The sequence below is a fragment of the Ischnura elegans genome, chromosome 12 (genome assembly GCF_921293095.1).
Source record: "Ischnura elegans chromosome 12, ioIscEleg1.1, whole genome shotgun sequence".
NCBI lineage: Eukaryota > Metazoa > Arthropoda > Insecta > Odonata > Coenagrionidae > Ischnura > Ischnura elegans.
The window spans coordinates 75,165,738-75,188,542 of record NC_060257.1 but is presented as its reverse complement, the minus strand read 5'-3'; the positions used below and the strand labels follow the sequence as shown (position 1 = coordinate 75,188,542).

At 38.8% G+C, this 22,805-nt stretch overlaps 1 long non-coding RNA gene across 1 annotated transcript in view; it reads right to left on the bottom strand.

Moving 5' to 3' along the window:
- The window catches only part of LOC124169426, a 313,573-nt gene that overhangs the window by 63,068 nt on the left and 227,700 nt on the right, over positions 1-22,805 (bottom strand). Inside the window, exon 2 of the long non-coding RNA XR_006867128.1 lies at positions 21,168-21,359. This is a non-coding gene — a long non-coding RNA (uncharacterized LOC124169426). The remainder of the gene's footprint in view (positions 1-21,167; positions 21,360-22,805) is intronic.

Sequence of the window (22,805 nt, the reverse complement as noted above, 5' to 3'; positions counted from 1 at the left end):
AGCTTTGGGATTTACCGCCTCGCATAATCGGCGCCGATGATCATCTCACCACAGAGCTCATTGGGATCAAGACAGAACATTCACCACGTTCGCAATTGATTGGAAAGATCGATAAAATCGCAATTCCGATTTAATATCCTGGATAGCGTAGTGGTCTGGTAAGGGTCCATGGAGCCTAACGCCCTCGGTTCGATCACGGCACAGGGGATTCTTTTTCTGTGGAAAGCGATGTAAATTTACATGGACATTCACACAGCAGGTTTGAAATCCATCACGAGGGGAGACAACTACAAGTGATATGGAAAATATACAAAAAGAAATCTAATCCATGGAGCCATTACAAATCCATGAACTCTTATAAATACCCTCAACGGAAACTATCCTTGATCCCTCAGAAAAAGTGAGCAGCAACGGCCACCAGTTTCAAAAATACAATGTTTAATCCAAAATAATGCCGGAAACGTCTGCTTTACTCATGATAAAGAGAGCATTATACTACGGAAGCGATCTCTCGCTCATAACCATTCACCCAGGTATTCGGCATTGAGTTGCTGAATGGTTAAATAGTTTCTGTAAATACTACAACCTTGAGACAGCAATAGAAGGTGGACAATATAAAGCATGGGATAAGAGCGCGGAATGTGTGAAGTAATGTCTAAATATTCATCACTAAACTAAATGCATAATGCCTCTATTCAAACGCATATGCGATTATACGACTTGCCTCTATAATAATGGTACATATTTAGATTTTGATTTGACACGACCAGGCGTCGCATTGACCCCAGGCTGTGGTATTTGTAGGCACTGCCATCATAGTGAGCCAATTTTTCCGACGCCTTCAGTTAAAGCCACGTTTCCATGGATAATGACATAAGGTCAAGCGATTTCAACGGGTCCACTGATCTTTTGAGCAGTTAATTTTGACAAGCATTCAATTTTTTTTTACTACAGTGATTCTGTGCAAATAATCAAACGAAGTAAAAACAATGGAATGACGATACGCCTTCTCCGATTATAGCCAACGAGTCTTTCACTTTTTGATAGAGCCTTTGAGCGATGCGTTGCCTTAACAAACATGGAAAATGCACGCTACTTAAGGAACATACTTACTTAAGGAGGCATCGTCAAAGTGATGTTCGGGATCTGGATGCAGATGTTGTTTTCTGAAACAATATAGGTAAGGTAGAAAAAGTGTCTCGGCTTTCTTCCACATAGACCCGGGTTCGAGAGATATTCGCTTGTAAAGATTTCGCGCAGCATGACGTCCCTTGAGTAATCGCTAGCCTCTTTAACTACGGCCGTGTTTTTCTCTCTTCTAATTTTTGAAGTCACTGTTACATTTTATCCCCATTCGTTTTATTTAGTTACTTCGCGATTTTTTTAAATTTTAACATCAATTTATGGAATTTAAACGAAACTCCGAACTGTGCCTTACCACGGCGATTACTCAAGGGATTTCATGTCGTGCGAAGTCTTTACAAGCGAATATCTCTGGAACCTGGGCCTATGTGGAAGAAAGCCGTGACACTTTTTCTACCTTACCTATATAGTTTCAGAAAATAACATCCGTATCCAGATCCTGAACATCACTTTGGCGACGTCTCCTTGTTAGATATTTTTATCCTCAGATAACATAAAATCCAGAATGAACTGCAATTTGGTGGCCAAATACCAGGATACGAATCGAAAGGTATATACATTCAAATGGCGATTATTACCATAGTTGAATAAGCTTCACATTTATCCATTTAACCATCTTAGTGAAACGGGCCGCTATATCGGCTCGAGCATAGACCGGATTTAAAATCATATTGGGTAAATAAAACATTTTCAAATCAGAAACTTGTACTCGTAATTGATTAATTTTTTATGAAGTAACAGTAATTTAGCCCAGTCACTTTTTTGTACTTTTGCCAACAATGCATGTAAGCAACCTGCTGTATATATATTTAAGTACCGCATGGCATATACGCGGTATAGTTTATACACACGGTACTTAAAGTGAATGGGATTAATTCATTTTTCTTTGAAGGAAGTGATGAAACAACGCATATTTAAAATCATGGACAATGCCTAATCAATTAAGGTATCGTAGCTTAAAATGTACGTTCTTTCTTCACCAATTACTCCAAAATATAACTCATGAATACATTTTTACCAGAGTGCTCGAATAATTAAAATGATTTTGCCGTGAGCTCGAATGAACATATTCTATTCCGGGCGAGTAGTAACATGACATGAATAGCCTGAGAAACGAGATAACTTGGGATTTATGCAAAACTTTGAGAAAAGAGAGAGGGGTACAAATCCTTTGCAAAATCTAGATCGCGTGACGGAAGCGAATATAATTGGAATGTAAGCATGTTGTCGCGTGCTAAGCACAATGTATACGTTCACTAGTCAAACGAATAAAACACGCAGCAAAGTATCACGATTATATAACGCAATCCTCAATAACTGCAAAATCAGTCGAGATAAATCATAACGAATCGCTTTTTTTTAGCGAATTTTACTCTCATAACAGACAAAGAATCACAGCGTTGCGAATTCCGATCCCGATTGGGTTTTAATCAATGCGATGAAATCCGAAGGAAACTAAATGTTATCGCGTGCCAAGGAATCGATCTATCACAGGACATTTTCCGTCTTCTATTTCCATTTCCGGCTGCGATTTCGAATGTCCACAAAAGAGGATTCCGTGACATGTTCGGAAACTTGAAAATCACGTCCCACAGGTATCACGAAGGGTACGAACTTATCGACAAAAAACACCGTAGGATACGGCACGACAACTTGTAGCTGCTGCATAGCACGAATTCTTATTTTGAACTGACTAAACCAAATCGTGCGTAGCATTCACTTTGAAGTTTAAATTATATCATTACAGGTAATGCCGGACAGGGACGCAGCCAGGAATGAAGGCTTGGGGGTTTTGTGCACTAATACCGGGGTGTTTGGGGGGTGATATACCCACCAGGATAAGTGGTAGGTGCGATATTAATAAATTTTAAGATAAATGGTTCAAAATGGTGAGTTTTACGGCTTTCTGAGGGATATTTTATTAATCCTTACACTATTATATTAGTAATATCAATCCAATTAAGTAAAAAAGATTAAACTTAAGCATTTATCCGAGCTCTGGGGGGGTTTTAACCCCAAAAACCCCCCTCGCTGCGCCCCTGATGCGGGGACAACTTGTCGCGATAAACTATCAATATTCTTTAAGAATGATCTATGGCTTTCCCGGCGTGTAGAATCGTGGAAGGTTACTCAGGAATTCCACCGGGTCAGGTTCTCCAACTCCATCTCAGTCGATGTTTCGATGTACGAGTTGTCCTTTGTCATCATCTAGCGATTTGATCGCTGGATTATTCTTCCATAAGATAATCCTCTTAAATCGCTGGCACATTAATGGCTTTGCCTGGTTTCGCTATTTAGTTGGGCCCTTTTCGCTTCTATAGCGTTGAGGTGTTTTTCCCCGTCCCGTCCCTTGCAACCCTTTCCCTACCCCAGAGGCGTCGTTGGGCTTTTATCGCGGGGGCGCCTCTTTCCTTTTGTCCCTCCTCTCTGCCCCCTCCCCGGGTGATTGGGCGTATAAGTCTCAGACTTGGTTCCCGGCCCCGGTGTGTTGTATCCTCGAAGGGCTCCCCTTGAGCCATCATTCTCTTTGTCCTTCGTCACCATGCCCTGATGACGATGGATAACTCGTACATCACAACGTCGGCCGAGATGGAGTTGGAGAACCTGATCCGGAGGAATTCCCGAATAACCTTCCACGAATCAATATTCTTAGCGGTCCGTAACTTTAAGCAAAAAAATATAACTCTATATTTGGAGATATAAATGGGCCCCGACACCGCCTTACCGATCACCATGAATGTTTCCACAGCAATTTATTTTTTCCTGGCGATTTATTTTACGCGATCTACCTAGGTGTACCTGGTCCTCAAGATCTTCCCCTGTTCTTTTTCCATAAGACCATTTCCACCGCTATACCTATAGAATGATATGTACATACCTATAACACGTTGACCGCCACGCCGTTCACAGTGACCGGCAATGAAAGATCCCACCACACTATGTCTGTCAAAGTCACCGGTCACACATAGACTGAATTGTAGTGGAATCACGCCACGCCACAGGTGACCAAGACCGATTGTTAAGAAATAAATCGTGATCAAGCGGTCATTATGACCGCAATACTTCAAAATACTAAAATTCATTCCATATTAACTTGCAATGATATTCTAAGTGCCATTATCCAATGATATACAACTGATAAAGCAAACAACGATAGCGTCACAGGAGATATGTAACACAATGGCGATTGACGTGCAAAGTTGGAGAACTTGTCACGAAAATCATAAATGCGTTTATAAATGTCTAGCGGAAATTTATAATATAGCATTCAGACGTGGAATAGAAGCCGTAAAATATCCTCTTTCTCTTTCTTAACTCTTGTTTCATTTTAGTCTTCATCAAACAGTAAATGAAACTAATAAACGCTGGATATAACTCGGCTTAAATCACAAATAAAGTGCGGCTAAATTGTTCCCGTATTATCTAACAGATTATTAACTTCGTTGTAACTAGTCCTCAAGGCCTTCCATTACCTCCTCTTCGTGTTCTGTCCCTATAAGGCCATTCCCTCTGTGATACCACTGGCGATCTTTTCACGGACCCTTCTTGCGGACATTTAAAATTACAGTCAGACGTGGAATAGAAGACGGAAAATATCCTCTTTTTCTTGACACTCAATGCTATCTAGCCTACATAGAACAATAAAGGCCGGTTAAATAACCCCTGGTTTAAATTTTAAAGTATGAAAACTATAGTTAACGAATGCTTATGCTTGAAATCATAAATATGAATAAACGTCTTTATGAACTAATTTCTCTTACTAAAACTTACTATTCTTCTCCAGCTAACGTTATTGTTGTACCACGTTCTGGTTGACGTTAACCAGATATTATCAAACCGAACATAATTGAACTTAATAAACGCTAGATCTAGGTAACTCAATTCATATCACCAATTACGCGTGTCTAAATTGTTCCCGTAATATCTGACAGGTAAATGGCTGGTGGGTTATCAGTTCCGCCATGTGCCTATTAATAGCCAAATTGTGTGGGCAGATTGACATAGTAGATTGACGCAGTTCAATTTGAATGTAATCGCATTGAAGAATCAAGATCACAGGCTTCATAATTGGGTGATTTTTTTTCGGTGACGAGATGAACATAAGCTATGAGTCTGATACCCCATTAATCTTCCACTGTAGACCGCGATGATTAGTAAAATGTTCCACACATCCAGCCATAAACGGTCGTTCACCTTTGATTGATCCCATTACTTGATGTTTTATTTCCCCTCTCTTGTCGGACCCCGCTTATTTCAACGTCGCTTATAAATATATGCTGAGGCAGAATGCTTTCTCTTGGCCCATTCTCAATGAGTTGTAAAAATTCGATCCAAATAATTAACAATAGTAATCAGATAATAGGAGCGAACGGGTATGTGATTACTATTGACTACTGAGGAAATAACTTTAAAGCCATGCAGAATACTAAATTAATTATTGAAAATAAATACTTGATCACAATAAAAGGATTGCAAACACATTAAAAATAACTTAAAATCGACGGATTCATAATGCAAAAGGCTACCCTACCTACATGGGAGCATGGCAGCCGAGTGGGTAGAGCACTTGGCTGCAGATCGAGGAGTACCGGGTTCAAATACAGGGTCAAGCCTTCGGACACATCCAAATAAAATACTCGAAAAGAGAGGTGGCCTAGGGAAAAGTGTATAACGTCAATATGTAGACGGCTATTTCGTAACCGACATCTCGTAAACAGACAGTCTGTGACCACGACATCTCGTTACCGTGACAATTGGTAACCAGACAATTCGTAACTGACTACTTCGTGAACGCAACAGCTCTCATAAAGATGTTCCTCGACCGAAAGTGAAGAAATCTACTCACGGAGAATCAGCGAAACTAATACTCAAACTACCAAGTGTGAAACAGTAATTTAAACTTGCGTTTATTTTGCGGAAATTTTTGAAAACCGATTTAAAACGACCTAATTGGCAGCAGTAATCAACCATTCAATGGTATGGGATGAAGCTTCCTCCATGTAGTCCCCTTGCCAATGTACGTCGCCGGGTCCAGCGATGAAAACAGGAGAGGAGCGATACTCATGGAGTATGAAAGAGGATGAAAAGGGGAGGTGGAGGGGAGGTGGTGCGTATTGAGCGAAAGACATGTGGAGGGAGAGGGAGGGGGAGAGAGGAGAGGGAGGGAGGTAGACGAGGGAGGGGAGGGAACACGCGTATTGAGGCACAAGCCAGGGAAAATTGGGGTGGAAGACAGAAAGACGGATCGCCCTGGGAGACGGCCCAGGGTGGGTGCAGTTGCACCCGCGACTGCCGACGCAGAATGAATGCACACGGCGCGGGCGCTGGTGTGAGCCCCAGCGTCGAATACGAATTCACAGGTAGGCTGAACCGCTCGCTGGGGCGGTCTTATCTTGGGCCGTATTCTGTAACTCCAAACCGATCGGTGCGGCACCGATTCGTCGGGTGCGACGTCACACCGACTCCCGGTAAGAAGTCGTGCGATTCTGTACGAACCCGATCGGTGCGGCACCGACGAGAGGACGGGAGATCGTCGGTAGCCGTACCGACAGCAAAATGGTGTCGATACGGCCACCGACTAGTGGGTTTCATGAACTCCCCGGTGCGCATTGTACGTTTTATTTTGTTTTTACCTCATCACCGAGTAAATAATGAGGTTTTCTGCAATGTTATCTTTTTCTGCCCCTTCGAATACGCCTCTATAATTCACTGTGCCATCATCTATATTCTGTCTATTCTGTATCACAATAAATCTGTTGATTTTATCATCTATATTAATTACCTTGACAGAAATATAAGATAATGGTTAATAAACATGAGGTTTGCTAACATGTAATGACTTTCTCTCATTTATGTTATCACTTCAGTGAAATTTCACTTGCTTGTAATACGCTTTATTTCTCTCTATCATCATTTATTTGCTCCTTTGACATAAAAAAGATATTTTTGATTAAATATGAGTTTTGCCGCAATGTTATCACTTTATATCACTCTGAATAGGCGACTGTTATTTCACTCAATCATCAATTTGGCGTTTCTCTCGGCATAGAAATAAGATCTTTTTATTTAAGTATGAAGTTTGCCACAACGGTATCAGTTTCTTTCATTTGTAACAGGCAACTATATTTCATTTCATCGTCAGCCATTGATTCCCTTGACGATAAAAGAAGATATTTGTTAATAAGTATGAGGTTTACCGCAATATTATCATTTTCTCTCACTTGGAATGCGCAACTTATACATATGTATTTCACCCAATCACAATTTATTTACTTCCTCGTCATTACACTTCTTTTAATTACACCCAGCTCCATATTTTTATAACAATTTCCTAACTTGTTCCTCTAATATGACATTTACATTTGCATTTGAATCCTACGTTCACGTTCCATGGTATGTTATTTTCGTCTGCTACGGTGCCAATGGCATAACCTTCCGTTGATAACATTTAGACGGAACTTACTTAATGACAACTATATTACCAAATCATGAATAAATTGCATTATACGGAACCAATATTTGAAAAAAGAAACTACGATCTCAAGGATAGGTTCAATAATTCATTCCAGCAACAACAATCTCCATCACATACAAACTTTATTGTGATGTTGTAATATTGTTTCCTTCGATTCTGTAGGTACAGCATTACTACCACACATTATATGAGCATTGTTAACAACTTATCCAATATTGATTATCTTAATCTAGCAATAAGTCGTAATTTCCGCAAATAAAAAGATTGAGAATGGCGACAACAAACTGTGCCAATAAGTCTTCACTTGTTTTTACCCTTCTCATTGGTGGAGACACGTTAGATGACTTCTAATTTCGGATATATTCGGATTTTCCCTGTTTGGGAAGGAGAGGGAACCGTACCGACTGGTTTGATACCGACGACCATACTGAATCGCTGAATTTGCCGTCGTCGGTATGGAAACCGTCGTCGCGTCGGTACGGAATGATGTGCTGTCGGTGGGCTGGGAAGGGAAACCGACCGGTGCGGTACCGACGAAATACAGAATACGGTCCCAGGTCGGCTGGTCGACAATCGCCGAGGACTCTGAGCTTATGCCTGTTCTACACCCTCGGATTAGCTCAGCCAAATAGCTGAGCGCGAACCCATTCTTAACGAGAGGCTTAAGTCAACCCCTCGCTATCTGATGACAAGAACCGAAAGCCTAAGAACACTTGAGAATCGGCGAGCGCGAAGCATTTTATGGGAAAAGTTCTAGCAAAGTAGATAATTACCGGATTTATTTTGGCAGATCAGTGAATTCCCGAATTGATATCTGGTGTACTTCTACGGAAGGAGATGAATTTAGAATAATTAAGATGATTTTTCGTCGGCTAGAACGATAACACATTACTTCCTCAGGTTTTGTAATCAATTAAGTAGAGAATTTTGAAGTGTTTACATCGAAAAAAATCCTAAATAATGATTTGGTATATTATGAATCTGTTTCCGTTAAATATTTCGACCGTTTTGGATGATCAATGGAATGGTTATTTAGGTGACCCAAAACACTAGCGTCTGTCGTGAAGTGTATATGATGGGTGTAATATAAAACACTCAGGTTACTTGAACCATTTTTTTTTTAAATGTCTATGTATTCATGAGTTTCTTGAAACTGTTCGCTTACCTAGTATAAAAATATTATACAAAAATAAATAAAATGTCAGACTAAAAGAGAGAGAGATACGGATGTGTGCCGCGTGACGTAGTGGAGATTGCCCCGACGTTTCGTGACCGACTGCTGGTCACTTCTTCAAGGGAATGATACTGGGGTTTGGTTTTTGCTGCCTTTTTATTTCAGGTGGGAGGGGTTGACAGAGGGAGTGAGGAGTGAGGACATGAGGGGGAAGATGGCGAAATGTTGTGGATGACTGGGTTCCATGTACTGCTACCCCTGCCCACCCCTCCCATCTGAAATAAAAAGGCAGCAAAAAAACAAATTCCAGCATCATTTTTTGAAGAAGAGACCAGCAGACGGTCACGAAACGTCGGGGAAATCCCCACTAAGTTACGCGGAATACACCCGTATGTCTCTCTCTTTTAATCACCATGAGCCGCGAAAGCTTCAATCAAGAAAGTGTCAGACGATAAAAGAGAACCTTAAGCGTCTATCGTGAAGCGTATAACATTACAGGCACATTACTTGAACCAATAGTTTTGCAATTTTAAAATTCTACATTTCCATTAGTTGCTTTATTTACAACACACTCATCGTAAAAAGATTACATAAAATAATAAATATAATAAATAAATCAGAAGTTTAAAAATAACGTGGTGCTTTTTTGAATGGGCTATTCGAAAAGGTTATTTTAGAGGTTTTTAAGATTTCAGCGCATTTGCATGGAACAAATTCACTTGATAGAACCATACTGCTTTATTTAATTGTATAAGCTGTGAAATTATCACTTTAAATTGTGTTTTTTCTTATGAAATAGGTGCTTTTATGTGGTTTTTAAGACTCAGAATACCTAAATACATTTCCGGGTATGCAACTTTACTTACTCGGTCGTTTACGAAAATCATTACTAACTCGGTCGATTACGTACAGCAACAGCACATATTAAGCCTCGAAAGGGCCTTCATCCTCCTTTAAGGGAACTTATACGAGAAAATATTATAAATACTTAAAAGGTAATCAATAAGATCCATAACTTACTCAGAAGGGGTAGATATTAACTCTCGCGAAACATAAAAGTAGTGGCTAGCTGCACAGCTTACACTTTTGAATTTTCAGAGTCTGCACTCCAAAAAGAACAGCCTTCACTTCGTAAATAAAAGTTTCCTATGTTTTCCCGAAGACGAAATTATGATTCCTTCGGACGTAAAGACTTCATGACCCTCATTGAAATTGCCACTCAATCACATAAAAAACGTGGCTTCCCTCCCTTGTAAATTTATTAAACGTTACGGCCATTGACGACTACTTTTTCCCTTTCAATTTTAGGTCCGTAGACTACACCTAACCTGTTCTATTAACTCTAACGATTAGAAATAAAAAATAATTATGTCCCTATGAATAAATAGCGTGCAAATCGTATTTTATGAACAAAATCCACAAATAAATTGAGATCAGTATCATATTACTCCTGCCCTAACAATACAATTTCTAGATGAGATACGGAGGAGACAGAAGGTATGGATGGAGGGAGTACTTAGAGGGGAGAGGATGTTGAAAACAGTGTTAGAGGGTAGAGTTTTGGGTAAACGAAGAACAGGAAGGAAAATAATAGGATTTTTAGATAGAATGAAAAGGATTAGCCCTAACTGTGAATTAAATATAAAAAGAGAGAAGGGAAATTGCTACTTAAATACTCCATAAAAACCTTCCTAAGAACTTGAATAACGTAGCATTAAAAAACGTAGAATACTTGAATTATAGTTATTTCCTTAACCTTTGGGGTAGCATAGATTCTGCATCTAATGTTTTCCTAAGAATGGATATCTTTATATCAGGTACGTACTATACCATATCTTTTCTGGGGTATATTGAAGCAATGCCTTGGGTAGCATTGAAGATGTGCAGAGAATGTGATTTGTTTCAAAAATTCGCTGAAAATTTTATGCAAAGCTCATTTGCAACCCTGGAAACTGCTTGAAAGAGTCCATACAGGAATATACTGGCTTCGAATGTTCTAATTTAGCCGGATTTAATCAAATAACATATTCTTCGTGCCAGTGAATTCATACACAACCATTACTCTCAACTGCAATTAGCAATTAAAGAAATGAGTGAATGAGCATGATAAAAAGAAGAACACAATGGTAATTTCCACACTTTTAATGTCACAACTCAGCAACCGACCATGGTTTCAACACATAAGTGTAATTTTCAAGTTTTTTTTTCCTTGAAAATGACACTTACGTGTTGAAACCATGGTCGGTTGCTGAGTTGTGACATTAAAAGTGTGGAAATTACCATTGTGTTCTTCTTTTTATCATGGATATAAAGAACTTACACAAAATCGAGCCGGATACGATTTTATACGAGTGAATGAGGCAATTTAAATAGACCTCTGTCAGTAGAATATTTAAATAAATAAAATAACCCAAAATATATCGCAGGGTTATATTTCAACAACTTGCAAGTACGCAGGAACATTTTCCCTAAAACCTTGAAACAAAAATGGGCACCATGAAGTCATAATGAAGCCTGCTGAGGTCTTTTAGCGGTGATATGAGATGGCAAGAAAAACAGATCCACGAAAAAGCTAGTCCATTTAAAAATTAAGACGATTAAAAAAAATAGAACTCTAGGCAAGGAGGTCTGGGAGTTACATTCCTGAGAATAGACAAAAAACCTAAGATCGCAGCTGAAATATTAAAGAAAAAAATAGAATGGAGAAGACTGGGTGGGAATGATCTAATACACTTTATAACGCCTCCATTTTGAGGTAAAAAAAAGGTCGATAGCGAGGCTGAGGAGGTGGAAATGAGATTCCAGGAGAGGGCTGGCTGAGAATAAAAAATACCGAGAAGGTGGATGGCAGGGGGTGAGGAAAAACGGCCGGGAGGAAATGTTGGAAGGGAGGAAATGATGGAATAAAGAAGTAAGGGATGAAAATGCCGCTCGAGTCGAAATAACGCGATCAATTTTTTCACTAAGGATTACAGGGATCATTTGAGAATCATTTTTCTCAGTGAAAAAAAATGTGTAGCATATAGGAGAACGCAGATCAAAACGGGGTAAGCAATTTCATTAACCCGATAACGCCTGATTTAAAAATATCATCCGAACTTTTTCGTAATATTCAATGTTAAAATCAATCAAATTCTCTTTAATTAGATGCAGATTTTATACTTTTTAGCACTATTGGTCTGAAGATACAGCTTGGTGCAATGTGGTACCGCTGGGCCTTTAAGGGGTCAAAAAGTCGAAATTAAATAAAAATTAGTAATTTCACATTTTAATACCAAAAACGTTGAATATTTTCTTTTTTTCACACTAGAAGAAAGATTCATTTTCATCCTAAATCACTCAAAAATGTCAAATCTTGCTTAAAAAGCTAACTTTTCTGGAAAAAGTAATTATAAATATGCTTACAGGTTCAAAACTCTCAAAATCCCAAACAAATTACAATAAATAACAACAAAGGTTCGTTTAGTATTGCACTACTTGTTGGTACCATATGGTGTTATCCCTACCCTCGGCGTTATCGGGTTAGGTGCAAAAAAGGTTCTGCGTAAGTGGCAATAACTATGTCTACTGAAAATTCGAAAATGCACGCGTACTGAGGTGAACGACCATACTTATCATTCCTGAGATACGGTGGAGGAATACTCCTTGAGGCTCTCGACTGAGTCACACCCCATAAGAAAAGAATCGCAATGCACGCATGACGGTGTTCGTTGATTTTTTTTTTAAATGGTCGTAATCGGACTGACGATTTATTAATATCACAGCAGCTCGGGTTAAGGAATAAGAGATATTAAAATACCTTTCGTGTTTAGCATAGATACTTTCTTGCCATCAATTTCTTCGTCGTCGTTCTCGAAACCCCTGGGAAACTGGATACGCAACCCGCATATCCCATTAGAAAAGTTTTGCAGGAGCCGACTCTGGCTTTCCACACTGTTTTCACTATTTGCAAGAAGAATATTCGGCTAAAATTTTAAACTCACTTGGGACATAGATTAAAGTAATGGAATGCACATTCCATTTCCGAACTCCAATTTATAAGTTACGCAACTCCAATCCGGACTATATATAGTTATATTTATTGCTACCTAGTTATATAGCAATATTATAATATATTTATTGCCGTTTTTTCGTACTTAAAATCGATTACCCCGTTTCGCTCCGGGTTCCTCACACTTCCTTCTTTAAATATACGGTGGAGAAAATTATATCACGAAATTTAACCCTAGATAGCTGATCATGAAAGTCCTCGCTTTCCAAACAAGATGTCGCGGTTTCGAGTCCCGCCTTGGTAGGTTACCTCTTTCCAGGGCATAGTTATTTGTACACGTGTACTTGTGAAATTTATGGAACACCCCGATGTTAAATGGCCATCATATTCTGTATTCGGTGGTATGAGAATAAATAAATCATAAATGGGAAGTAGTGGTCTGAAAAATAATGTAATCGCTTCTATACGACAATTTAGATCATACTCTCAACGTCAAACTGTATATGCACTCCGCCTATCCTTCAGCATTACGACCCGTTTTTTCCTTCTTTTATTTAGGCTCAGCCAGGGGGTATCTAGGGTGATTGGGGGTACCCGGCTCATGATGGGGTCGCCCTTATTCGAGTGTTCCTCCCCTGGAAATTTTTAGGAAGTTGCATTTCCTGAAATACATTTTGACGCTAATATGGGTCTTAAAAACCAGATAAAAGTACCTATTTCACAAGAAAACACACATTGAAAAGTGATAATTTCACAGCATATACAATTAAATAAAGCAGTATGGTCCTATCAAGTGAATTTGTGAATAAAAACACAATGAAAAGTGACAACTTCACAGCTTATACAATTTAAGACTGCACTATGGTTCTATTGCCAATTATCACGTGAATTTGTTCCATGAAACTGCGCTGAAATTTTGAAAACCTCTATAATTAACCTTTTCGAATAACTCTTTCAAAAAAGCATCTGATTCTTTTTAAACTTCTGATTTATTAATTTTATTTATTATTTTATGTAATGCAGGGTGAAGAAAAACGGTGCGTTTTCGGCTTAAAAATCATTAATAATTTTGGTTTGGTTTAAAAATGATTTCGTGAAACGGTCTTTATTCCATCTTCATTGGAACGATCGCTTGAGCTATCGCTCGGAAAGGGTGGAAAAAATAATGGTGAGATTCAGACTTCAAAAATGCAATACTATGAACTCATGGGCACGTAATCCATTTTCTCCGACCTTCCATACAGAATAAAAATCCCTGACGCTCCAGGTTTTCCAAGGAATGACTTGATTGAGTGGAGTGGATGATTTACAATCGAGAGGGTTGGTATGCGTGCGGAGAGGGTAGACTGTGTGTGGGGGTAAGGAGGGTAAGTAGGGATGAAAGAGGTGAGTGCAAATGACGGGCGAGTAGGGTGGGGTAAAGAGGGTAAACACTGAAAGGGTCTTTCTGCGACACGCCCACCTCTCCACTACCAAATAATACTTTCCCCTACACATTTAGGCAACCCTCTACCATGATACCGCAGGAATGGGTTGGCAAGGCAACGACTGCTCGAAAGTAAAGCAATGTGTTAGACAATCTAAGTCAAAATTAATTTCATATTGGACATCGCCAATGCGTTGGGGAACTCACTAGCGATAGTTGAAATCGATTACTTCGTTTTCGAAAGCAAATTATTTCTAATGGTACATTAGTAACGATGGTTATCAAGACTGTCATTGGTTATAGACAGTCAATAACAGTTCATTTGCGATAATATTTTATTTATATATGCATGTAAAAAATTCATAATAGTTTGATTGGTGCAAATTCATACTTTCCCTGCATATTCAGCCAATCATCCACCATGATACTGCTATTGGCCGCCCTTATATATGATAACAGGACGGCCAATGAAGTAATGATAAATCGTCAACATTCCCGACACCTTTGAAAATGGTCTCCACTAAGTATTTTCCTTAAATTTATGCCATTAGCCTAAAGATTAAGTTACCTAATGCTATGAATAATTGGCAATCAACCTTGGAAATAATTGTTTCCACTTTACAGGAGCTTTCAGCGATGAATAATAACATTTTCATTCACTAAGTGATTCGAAGCGGAATTTTTCAAATTGCTATGTCTAGGTGAAGGTAGAGCTCACCGTAAAATAAGCCTCAGGTGCGTCAATAGCACTTATTCTGGGTATGGGGTCATTTCCTCTCCATGGGCAGACTCGCACCTCGAGGAACGTAGTGCTTCCCTTAAATTATACGAGTACTTGTACTTTATGTTTTGAGGCTAGAACTCCGAAAATAATTTCACAGCGATATGATATTCCTGGCAAAATTCCCAAAGGTTTAAGTAACAACAGAGAAGAATTCGATGGATTCGGCTTTCACTAGATGAAAATTCATGTTGAATCGAGTTCGACACCCTTTCTAAATTTTCACAGATTTTTTTATTACCCTAACAACGAAACGCCTAAAGTAAGGAAATGGGAGCCAGGTAAAAATTTACAAAGGTTGTGTATCTCCATTCAACAACAAGGAACTTCATCATCATGAGTCAACAATCCTTAGATTGGTTTGACGCAGCTCTCCATTCCTCTCTCCTATCCGCTAACCTTTTCATAGCGACGTATTTCTTCTCTTCTACATCCTTTACAGCCTGTCCTATTTAACTCATTTGGGGCCGTCTCTTGCCCTTCCTTCCTTCCACCTGTCCTTCTACTATTCGAGAATCCAGACAAGCAATACGCCAACTATTGGCCGAATTCGGAAGTAGAGCTCCGAGGATAGGAAGAAAACCACGTTGACAAATCATTGGTATTTCTGGGAATTTACTGATTTTTCTAATTATAATTTTGATATTAAGCCATCATAAAGTCACAAGTAATATATTTTAAGCATTCATATTAATGTAAAATGCCTTTTCAGTTGCCATTTTTTACTACAATTCATCATTTACTGGGACGGTGGTTTGTTTGTTTAATGCACTTGGGGTAACCGACGTATTGCATTTTTTTCTTTTCTAGCCGGCTGAGAATAATGTTATTTTTAAGGCAGTCACTCATTTATGGTCTTTAGGAACCCTTTGAGTAATGTCCGTGATATAGTAGAGGATATTTCAACTGAAATTTATTAACTCCTTAATCTTAACTGCTATTTCTCCTTGCCCGTGGGAATTGAAACACCTAAAAGCCAAGAAAATCTTCTTAGATATTTTCTACTTTAATTATCGCATTGGCTCGACAATTTATCCTATTGCACCTATGTTATCATCAAAACAATATCCTCGATGCGTCAGCCATATTGGCAAACAACGTCACTGCTTTCAGCGCCACCATCGGTGATTTGAGTCTCGAATTGTCTTCATCAGGCCATCGTGCCTCAAAATGTGGCCAACTAAGTTGGTCTTCTGCTTAAGGTTTTAAGCAGACTTCTCTTTTCCCCCACTCTTCTTAGCACTTCCTCGTTATTTACACGGTCAACCAATTTAATCTTCATTATTTTTCGGTAGCACTGCATTTATAATGCTTTCTACTCTTGACTTCTCTGATCCTGTCAACGTCCAAGCCTCGCTTCTATAGAGAAACATGCTCCATATGTAGCATCTGATGAATTATTTCCTTGCTACTATGCTTGCTTGAACAAGGAAATTACAAGAAGGAAATTTAACATAGAGGACTACATAGTAAATGGTGCACGTAAAAAAATCCCCTTTACAACAACAACTTCCCGTTAACCTTCCACCAGACGCAATATTTAAACTGATGAGTTTAGGCGCAATGTGGCACATAAGCAAAAGGCGAAAAATCATTATTAACTCTTAGCATGGCTCAGTGGTACAACTTTAAAGTTTAAAATACAATTATTAGTGTATTCTAACACATTAATGAAGTCTTTCGTGCTATGTGAGACCTCTTTACAGACTCTTATACTGCCCCGAACCGATCCAGCAAGGTGTTTAACGTGCTACTTAGGCTATTAGTATTTTTAAATCTAATGTAATTTTGCACGTGAATTCTAAAATATCAGTGTTCTTTGTTTTTCTCAGTCATTTAGCTTAGTGTGATTTTATATTGCTTTATAACACTAAATAATCTGCCACTGATCTGTCAACAAAACTGGGGGAAACAGAAAGGCTGCATAGAGCGAGTCATAATTAATGGCTACCCTGAGCGTCAAGGGTCTGTGCGACCTTACGGCGCGGAGAAATGAAAAAAACACGCGCGCTGTGCCTGTCAGATCCATTGTTCCCGATGGATGGTTGAGGAGTGATATGTCTTTTCACACCGTAAGTCTCTGGATTAAGTCACAGGCGTGTGAATACCACACCTTCAGGGTAGACCATACCGGCCATAGTTTCAGGAACTACTGCAGAGGTGGGTTTAAACTGTTTTTTTTTATGAACTGCTCATTTTCAATCTGTTCATTAAAAAGAACAGTTCTAAATATTTCTTCTAGACGAATAGTCAGGGGACAATATATATGTATCGCATATTTTCCATATCAGTTTCTCAACAGCTTATCCCCTACCTCAACGAACGATGAAGTTTGATGTTATTCCGATATCTTACAATGACACCTGGTAAATTAATCTTCCCCCTGGAAGATTTTCCGTATTCAATATTGGTAATTCAATAATCCAGTACCTATCGCTGTAATATTTCATGTGCCATTCATATTACCCGTTTTCACGATTTTTTCACGATTCTAAAAAAATACATTTTTAAAATAAAATGATTATTCATAACTTTCTGACGCGTAATAAAAATTTTCTTTAAACCTCAATGTGAAGGTTAGTCAATACGTTAACACTAGGCTAAATTTATCTTTAAATTCCAAGATACGGTAAAATAGAAGGTTCGGACGTCGTATCACACCTATATTTAATTGAAACATAATTTCGGCCTAATTGTAACCTCCCCAAGAAGCAATACATTTTTTTTTCTAAAAATTTATATTAAGAACTTACTTTAGGTTAGCGTTCTCAGAGATTTATTATTAGTTTTCTTTCTCCTTGTGAATTAATATTTATTCATATAATAATTTACTTCTTACAAAATCATATCATAATGTGAATCTAGTAGATATAGTATAGTGAACTACAACATATGAAAAAGGTTTTAGGTTTATGGGTTTATTTATACGCAATTAAGTATAGTGGTGTCAATAACATTTCATGAAAATGTCGTGAAATAATGTTAGTAATTAATTACGTAAAAATCGACCCGGTTGACAAAGGTATTTCTTTATATTTCCGGTAATGAAGAGATAAAAATGATCTAGTGAAACATCGCTCGACGATTATGGCTATGGCCGAATTTATTCGAGCAAGTGTTTAAGTTTTACATCATAAATAAAAATGTAGTGTTCAATATTTAATTTCTTTCGTCGGCTTCGGTGGCGCAGGGGTTAAGTCCTCGCCTGCCAAACCTTTGCGCGTCGGTTCGAGTCCGGCCTGAGCATGGGCGTTTTAAAATGTTTGGCCAAATATACTGCAATGATCATAATTGGGGTAAATTGTGGTCAAAAAAGAAACTATTTTTTTACCCTCCTTTTAGTAACTTTACTAGAATTCAAGATAATCTCATCCAGAGAGACCCCTATTTACTCCTACTCCGTTCCACTTAAGTTGCAAAGAAAAATAGATTACATCCATCTCCTCGTCGCGAAAATATTTCGGGCCAGTCCCTCGAAATGACGTTTGACGGGGAGGTTGGCAGCCCTGCCTGGTGCGCGCCCGGCAGTCTGGGGATCTCAGCGGCGTACACGCACTCAGGGCAGGCCGCTCCTTTAAAAGCCCCTCTCATCTCTTTTTCATCTCACTCCACGACGTTCTTAAAGGGGAACTCAACTCACAACCGCCGCCGGCCGGTGATCCGGTTTAAAAGACCGACTCCCAAAATCTATGAAATCCATGAAATGAATCAAGAGGATTGCTAAGACTGAATCACATTATTTTTTAATATTATTATTAAGGTTTATCATTATTACTATATTATTTTTATAATTATTATCATCATTATTTTCCTTCCCCCAGAATTATGATGATGATAATAATAAGAATAAACGTTTATTCGTGTCGTGACCCTAGAAGTCCAAAAGAATTGACAGAAATAAAACTAAGGTTTCTTTTATACTTAGAAAATTATAAGAAATAATCAAACATTTTCCAAGAGAATAGAACAAAGAGCAGAAGAATTCCTGGATGAGGATAATCTCTATTTAGGAAAACAAAAGGCCCAAGATAAGCAATTTTGGCGTTAAGGCTGTTCATAGAGAAGAGAATGGAGAAAAACAAACCGAATTGGATAGCATTTGTCGATTTGGAAAGGGTATTTGATAAGGTGGAATGGAATTCAATGCTTAGAATTCTGAAAGAAATTGGAATGCTAAAAAATGATTGTAGAATTGTGCACCGTTTATAAAAACCAAATAGCTGTGATAAAATGTGGACCCAACTGTGCAGATGCAAGAAATGGAAAAGAAGTGAGACAAGGGTGTACAGTGTCCCCCATAATTATTAATATTTACATCGAGAAAGCCATCAGTTAAATCAAGGAGAAGGTTTTAGGTGTCAATATCCACATAGAAAAAATTAAAATGCTGCGATATGCAGACGACATAGTAATCATAGCCGAGACAGAAAACGATTTGTAGAATATTTTGACAAATATGGGACGGACAATGGCAAGATGACGGCTGAAAATGAACAAATAGTAGACTGAGATATTAGTATCCCACAAAAGAGAGGAGACTGGGACAAACATTATGCTAGGACTGCAAAATATTGAAGAGGTGGTAGAGTTTTCTACGCTAGGAAACCGAATTAACAACGACGGACGAAGCAAGAAATAAATAATCAGTAGAATAGCATACGTGAAGAGGGCTTTCTACTAAAAAAAAGAATCTTCTCATAAGACGCTACATATCGAAGGTATTTCTCTATGGAAGCGAGGCTTGAACGCTGACAGCAAGAGATAAGTCAAGAGTGGAAGCATTCGAAATGAGGTACTTCCGAAGAATGATGAAGATAAATGGATCGACCGAGTAAGCAGTGAGGAAGTGCTAAGAAGAGTGGGAGAGAAGAAAATTCTTCTAAAAATCTTAAAGAGAGTACGGGACAACTTAGTTGCCCACATTATGAGGTACGATGGCCTGATGAAGACAATCGTAGAATGACAGGTGGAAGGGAAGAAGGGCAAGGGACGGCCCCGAATGAGTTACATTGGACAGGTTATAAAGGATGAAAGAGAAGAAATGTGTCACTACGAAAAGGCTTGCGAATTGAAGAGAATAATGAAGAGCTCCGCAAAATCAATCTTTGAGTTTTTGACTGTTAATGACGACGAATCAATGGGATGGTTAGCCTGAATTACACAACCATTTATTCCGTCCCTCAGAGAATAGCTGAAGCTATAGGTTTTCAGGGACCAAAAGAGTTTTCGTTCGGCCCATCATTTCCTTAATCACACGGTCATTCCCACCGTCCTTTTTTCCATCACTAATTACGTCATTTTTGTATTTACAACTATCATTCCATTAAAGACAAACGTGGCATTAGAATCGCTGTTAGCGGCTTTGTGTTCTGAAGGACGGTCCCAGGTACGGTTTCTGCGACGGAAAAAGAGACGTGCCATGTGATGGAAAAAAAGGGATTTCCTTCCTTGAAGATATCGCGAAAAATGATCATGAGAAACGGTCGTTTTATGGGCTTATAGACAGGGTTACAGATGCAATGGAATTAGGCTGGGAGCCACTAGAGACTCGGAGGCTGTGCGATAGGCTTAAAGTCCGTTTTACAATGAACAATGAGCAGGTTAAAACTGTATTAATTTCTAAAATGGCGCGGAATCGCGCGAATGCATGAAAAAAATTAGAACAGGGGCTATATTGCCATCCCACGTCCACGCATTCTCGCTTGTGTTCTTGCAATTCACCGCTTTACGTGACCCAATTTTAACTGCGCCATCTTACACACGCCAGATTGTGCAAGTACGTACCCCGTGTAAAACGACCTTAAGATTGCTTGAGAAATTAAGTATAGAGAGATATCTTTGAATGCGACAAGGAGAACGTCACATTAGATCCCCACTATATTTCAAGGCCCGGCAAAAGCGCTAAATTAAGAGAAATATTTTGCCGAACGGATAGGTGAGGGAATTCGTTTTCCCTGAGCCAAAAAGGATTTCGATAAATACTCGTCGTAATTTTGTTACAAGTAAACGGCTGCCAGGAGGTGTCCTAACACCCCCTACCACTCGCCTTTTTACGCGGCTTGCGGGGTAGTATGTGGTCGTAGATTTTTCCGCCATCGCTGGAGCTGTCCCTCCAAAGGGATGGAAAAATGATTCAGCCTTTATGAATGTAAAACTATATAATGTGTCGATACTCACCCCCGGACAGTGGCCCTACTAATAGAGCAGAGGGTCGGCCATAAGATGCTTGCTTGCTCCTTCTGCCAAGCCTCTCGACTTCTTCTTCACGGCATCCAAGGAGACATTGGAGGGCGGGAAGGTCAACCCCCAAGGGGGAGCAAGGGATCACCCCTTTCGCAAAAGGCGTCGCACCCCAGTTGCTCCTTCTGCCTGTAAATTGGAGAGAGAGAGAGAGTAGTTGATTAGCCAGAGGAGCGATTCCAATGAACTAACAGCACATCTGCCTCCAGAAAATGCGACTCCAACCAATAGCAAATCCCTCGACATATCATCCCCCTCCAAGACAAGGCGATAAATCGGACTATCTTAAAATACCGCGTTATTAAACTACATAGGGAATACTAATAATAATATCAAGCATGGTAACTTCAGAATTACGACGATTAGTCAATAATATCTATGGAAGAAAATGAGAACTACAAATACCTTGGATTCCTGCGAGCAAAATACAACATAAACAGATCAAGAAGGAATTAACGACTGAATTCAATAAAAGACTAATGTCCACTCTTAAATCAGAATTAAATTCACGAAATACAATCAAAGCCATCAATACTTTTACGGTACCTGTGTTGACGTATAAATTAGGAGTGATTAACTGGACCAAAACCGAAATAGAATAGAAAGATCAATACGTACATCATTAACAAAATTTAATTTACACCAAAGGCTGCAATAGAGAGACTAACGCTACACCACTACATGGGAGGTAATTGATATGCAGCAGCTCCTCAAAAATTAAAAACATGGACTAAAACATTTCTTTTACAATAAATCAAACAGTTCGATGCTGCACAAATCAAAACTACATGCCGACAATTAATTAATATCATTAAATCTAAAAAATGGCACGACCTATGGACCAACCAACACAAGAACCGTTCTATTCAATAGAAAGGTAGAACTATGGGCCCACAAGGAATTACATGGACGACACTTCAATGACCTTAATCAACCATATGTTGATAAAATCTCATCAAACAAATGGTTGCCATTGGTTGAACTTTATGGAGAAACCGAAGGGTTCATGCTGGTAATACAAGGCCAGGTTGTCCGCACTAAAAATTATGCAAAGTACTTCCTGGGTGTTAAAAGCATAACAGATGACAAATGTAGAAGACCCCATACTATGAATACCACCCCGAAACAGTGCTTGAAAACAGCGCATTTAAAATTTACTACGATTTGCCTATCCAAACAGATAAAACTATAGTTAATAATAGACCAGATATAATGTTGATTGACAAAAAATATAGAACTTGTTACATAGTTGATATTGCTGTGCCGCTGTCGCATAACATCGAAAAGACAATAGCCGGAAAAATAAATAAGTACCAAGAATTGGCAATAGAAATAAATATAATATGAAATATGGAACAGGTTTATATAGCTCCAATTGTCATCTCAGCTACCGGTATCATCCCAAAACATGTAAAAAAAACAGTTTCAAAATACTCAACCTTCATCCAAATGTATTCATCAAATTGCAAAAGGCTGTAATAATTTCAACCTGCCATATCACGAGAAAATCTCGCAACGCAATTCAATAGTAAAGAGTTACCTTGGTGAGAACCCGTGCTCTATACATTAAAAAAA